Here is a 5,604-nt window from a genome sequence, read left to right as displayed (position 1 = left end):
ATGATGGAAAAGGCAAAAAAGAAGAAGTCCAAAATGGTTGTTGATGCCAATGGAGATGTTGACTACCCAGTGATCCTAACTGTAAGTACATTATTCTTTACTTGAAACATGTAAAGGAAAACAAGTTACAATATCTGACAATATATATTTGTTTCTTAGCACATCCAGCAGAGAAATCTAAATCCACAATTGGACCCAATACAACAAAAAGATAGCATGGTGCACATTTTGTCACATGATGTATTTAAAGTATATTATTGTTTTTTCTTCCAGTTTTACTGCAATTTCATTACCTGATGACTGTATGCAGGGACTTGCAAAAGGAGTTCCTGTTTCTAGGGTGCACCAAATACCAGATGAATCTGCCTTTGTAGCACAACACAAAGCCAACTTACCTATTGCCACATTTGTTGCGCAACCAGCACAAGGCACACATCAAGGCAGAGGAAGAGGAGCAAGAGGTTCTGGAACAGCAGGCACATGTAGAGGTGTTGCACCAGCAGGTAGAGGCAGAGGAGCAAGAGGTGTTGCACCAGCAGCCAGAGGAGGAAGATGTGTTGCACCAGCAGCCAGAGGAGGAAGAGGTGCTTCTGCACGAACAGCAAAGAGAACTTCAACAAGAGCAAGGGGTCTGGGAAGAACAAAGAAAACCACTAAAACAAGGGGAATGGAGTGGCTCCTGTTTGGTGAAGGATCAAGAAGAAATGCTCCAGCAGATGAACAAGAGCAAACAGAATTCCAATCTACACAAGGAGCTCTAGCAGATGAAGAGTGAAATGCTTTTATTTTGTTATATGTTGTAGAACTATGGTACTTAAGACTGCAACATCTTTTGTGATGGCCTTTTGGTACAAAACTTAAACTTTTTAGCCCTATGTAATGGTATGTTGGTATGTTGCTACAAAACTGAATCTTCCCACACTCCTTTCTTGCAGTGAATTTGCTATAGTTTAGTTATGAACGTATATACAGACAAAGTTTAGCCCATTCTCATAACACAGCATGCAACAGAGCACTGATTCTTAACATATAAGATCTCTTACAATAACACAAATGACAGGTCAACTCCAACTCCAACTCCAGCTTCCACACATAGTTCAGAACATAACACACACTTTCACTGATAAATCAACTAAAAACATACTCAACTCCAACTCCAGCTTCGACACATAGTTCAGAACATAACACACACTTTCACTGACAAATCAACTAAAAACATACTCAACTCCAACTCCAGCTTCGACGGCTTAAGCGTTACCATATGGTCCAGGTCCAGTACCATCTATCTTGCCGCGCCAGGTTGTGAAAGTGTGCTTGCGGCTGAGATCGACGTCTTCATCGGGGAGTAACTCATTAGGCAACCCTTCAGTTAGCAATGGGCCACGGTCGATGACCTCCTTGACATGTATGGCCATTGTAAAATCAATGGTGCCACGATCAATTGGAGAGTTCGGGCACGGCGGTGAATGAGCATTCTCGTCATCGGAGTCTGGCGTCCACGGTTGCAGAGGAGGAGCCGGAACAGAGACAGTGAGCACCTTCAGAATGGCACTAGGATTGCGTAGCCACGCTGTGCAAGGCAGCACCCACTTGTCAGTAGCCGGGAGCATGCCGATGAGCTCACCGTCGACACCGGTGAGCACCAGGTTGACAGTATCCGGGTCCCACGCCTCTTCTGGGAGCCCCTCCAAACTCAGCGTCGTCTTGTACTCCAGCTTCGACGGCCTACCACGCGACAAACTTGACCAACGTTGAAAACTAATTCTGCCGCTGCCGCAACACACCTGCTCTGACGCGAGCACCACATGAGTGCAATCCTCCAGCGAGTCAAACTGCACGAAAAAGTGGAATGGTGGGCTGGTCACCTCCACCTTCATGGCTGCCAGTCTGATGGCACAATGAGACGTCATCGCCGCAGCGAGTGCCTCCGGCGTCACCAAGCTCCGCGGTTGTCCAATGATGGTGGCATACAGCGCTCTCCCGTGGAATGCCTGCTCTAGCGCTGCCATGCCAGCAGGGCGAGCGATGAGAACGCGGCCTTGCGCGGGGTGCAAATCCGGCTCACCGCGCTGCCACACCTCCTAAGGGAAGACACGCGAGTCCGGGATGCGGGACCATCCCACGACCGACGCGGACGACCTCGCTGGAGCGACAACGCCGCCACTACCTGCGACGACGACGACGTGGCTACATAGTGCCACGCTCTCCTCACTGACGCCGGCGCTTGCCACACTGCCTGCCACAGCGACGGCGGCGCGGCTACTTCCGACGGGGGAGCTACCTCTGCTCCACACAGAAGGGACGCCGCCAAAACTCTCGGTCTCGCTGCCATCAACGCCGCCACCCATGTCGCCGGCTAGGGATTTGGTTTTCGATTTGTGAACTAGGGTTCTTATTCTGGATCGAGAAGGGGAACGGGGAAAGGGCATGTTTTATAAAATATCATTTTTGCATTATGACCCTCGTAATAAACCACTAGGGGCTTTTGTGCAAAGAAACAGAGAAAAACGGGCGGCTGGCCGGTCCAGACGGCCAATGTGACCTAGATGCACCCGCAATGCAAGTTCTGTGACGGGTTTTTCCATTTTGCAAGTAGTGTGACTTAAGTTCACCCGAATGACAAGTTCTCTGACTGCAAGTGCCTTTTACTCCCGGCTCAGCAAGCTGGCGGTGGTGTCTGATTGCGGGGAACTGAAAGTTATAGAGAATAAAGCTCCAAATCTCCGCACTGTTTCTATCGATAGTGACATAGTACACCATTCTATTGGAGATTCATTGCGAGTGAAGGACCTTGAAATGTTCTGCTTCTCTGAGTTTAACCTCATTCATCATACTTGTGCCAAGCTTCCAGCATGTATGCCAAATCTTGAAACTCTCAGCATTCATTCGACTGGTGATGTACATTCCGAAACTTCTTGATTTCATCGTTAGATGCCGATGTCATTGCTATAACAGTATTCATGCATTGGATATAATTACTTTGACATATCTGTGCAGATGTTCAGCACACCATCAGCACCTCTCAAATTCTTCCACCTCAAACATTTGGACATTTGTCTTGCTGCTGATAGTGGCGTATTTTCCCCAAACTCCGATTATTTTTCTTTAGTCTTTTTTTTTGGATGCCTGTCCTATCTTGGAGATTTTCAGGCCGAAAGTAAGTCACTTATCTTGCATATTTCTCTTACCTATGGTGCACAGAACTAATAATTAATCAAGTATGTTGTTCCTAATAACTTCCTATGCAGGTTATCCAGACTCGCATGAAACATGTTTCAGTTCTTCAAGATTCCTCGCATCTGAGGCAGATTCCAGGACTCCGGCATGGCAACATCAAGAAGGTGGAGATCATCGGCTTCTGCTCTGCGAAGAGCATGGTCGAGCTGACCTGCCATATTCTTGAGAATGCAACATCACTCGAGTGCCTTACATTGGACACCATCTCAGGTGGTATTGGTATTGGCGATGTAGATGCTTATAGGCTGAATAGACACAAGTTCGGTAAATGCTTCAGTGAAGGCAGGCACATGGTCGTGGAAGCCCACAAAGCGGTCTTGGCTATTGAAAGACACGTTATGGTGAAAGTCCCCTCCACTGTCAAGTTAAACGTTATCAAGCCCTGCAGCCGTTGCCATGTTGTTTAACGACGGCGGCCATCCAAAGCTATAGCAACTATCTAGTGTTTAGTTACCAAAGGAAAAATAGAACTATCAAGTGTTCAACTGCTGCAAAATTATATGGGCTGTGTTTCTTTCTTGAACTAGCAGAACTGTGCAGTTTGTTGTGTGATAGTACAATCACATTTTTTTTTCGAAGCGGAGGCAAAAGCTTTGCCTCATCGATTAATTAAGAAGAAGAGAATTGCCCAGTTGATTTAAGGAAAACCGGGCGAAAACCTACACAAATAGAGCACGAACTAACTACTCACATGGCAAGAAATCCCCCAACCACACAGTCGGCCCTTGCCAAACTCTCCGAATGCATAGCATCCACAAACCCTGACACTACTACTACACCAAGTGAATCCCAACAAGAACACCACAACACAAGACATCATACACCTCCCAATCCAAGAGGACAAGCCGAGAGACCGAAAAACATCCATCAAGCAACCAGAGACGCCTTGCCTATGACGTCACTCTTGCCTTTGCCCATCTTCTTTTGTTTGCCTCTTATTGGCGTTCCTGTCAGGAGGCAAGCAATCGACCTGCCCAAACCAGGTCTAGCAACCTCCACGCTAGCGAGCAAGTCACAAAGTTCCTTCGCGAAGAGAGCATTTGAATTTGGAGTTGGAGTAGGTGCCAACACACTTGGCTCAATGGCCATGTCACTCACGGGCATCACCTGCTCGATGGTCGCAGATGAGGGAAGGGCAACAACATCTCGAACTCCGCGCTCGATGACTAACGCCTGACGCCCAATGGACTTGGGTGAGCGAGAGATCGCACCGTCCAAATCACTACTCTCCTCAGCATCAACTATCTGGCTCGACTCCAGGGGTGATGTTGGTGGCAAAGCCACACTCGAGATCTTGGGAGGGTCTACCTGCAGTTGCTCGACACACAAAGGCAAAACCGGGCCCCCACACAACTCCCGAAGCTCGGGCATGATCTGTAACACCGAAGTCACAACCACATCATTGTCAAGTCCCTCAGAGGCTAATGGCGGTGAGCTGGCCCTAGCTCGAGGGAAGAAACGACCATGAAGCTCGTCTCCCTTCTCAGTGTCGAAGCTGCCATCGGGCACAACCAAAGGGTGCAACACATGAGTAGTCTGCAACACGGGCGGCGTCAGGGAGAGCCCGCCCAATGCAGCCTCAGCTCGCTCCATGAAGCTCTCCATCCGCAACATCCAACCTTTCATAGACTCAATGGCATCGCGCAAAGGCTAGACCGTTTTCTCAAACTAAAAGGAAGCCATACCAAGGAGCTCAGAGCGCAGCAGCTCGGCCTGCCTCTCCAAAGTGGGCCGCATCGAGGTATCCGTCGGGGCCATTGAGCCAGCAGGAGCAGAAACGATCGATGCCCAAGAATCACGACAATATATCTTCGAGAGGGGCGGGGCTTCTTTCTGGACCTTGTATGGAGATGGAGCTTGTTGGTGCTCGATGGGGAGGCGGGGCAATGGCGACACAGTAGCTCTTCCCAAGGAGCTAAGGGGACGCCATGCATTGCGGCACTCATGCGCTCGATGACCGTTCTCAAGGCATCGATAACATCTAAAAGGATCTCGACAATCCGCTGCACGGTGTCCAGGAAAGAGACATCTGCAACATCTATCATGAAGCCAAGCAGGGACGGGACGGGGAGACAAAGCAGGGGCTTGTGACGTCTGGCGTTGCACATCGCGCCGCGGGAGCACCTTCTGCCAACCTCCGCATGTATCCGCTTCACACGCCACGTCCTGCCGAGCAGCCGAAACCGAGGATTTGGTAGCCGGCGGTGGCGTCCGTTGGGCGAGCTCATCATCATCGTCGTCGTCTTCTTCGCCGTCAGTAAGGGAGCTCCACGAAAAAGGTAGCTCCGAGTCAAGACCCGTCACAGTATGGACAGGAGCCAAGGACGGCGCTGTTTTCACAGGAGTCGTGGACAGCGCTTCAGCAGC

This window comes from Triticum dicoccoides, chromosome 5A, assembly GCF_002162155.2.
Source record: "Triticum dicoccoides isolate Atlit2015 ecotype Zavitan chromosome 5A, WEW_v2.0, whole genome shotgun sequence".
In the NCBI taxonomy this organism is placed as follows: domain Eukaryota; kingdom Viridiplantae; phylum Streptophyta; class Magnoliopsida; order Poales; family Poaceae; genus Triticum; species Triticum dicoccoides.
The sequence above is the reverse complement of the archived record's forward strand: the minus strand, read 5'-3'. Positions refer to the sequence as shown.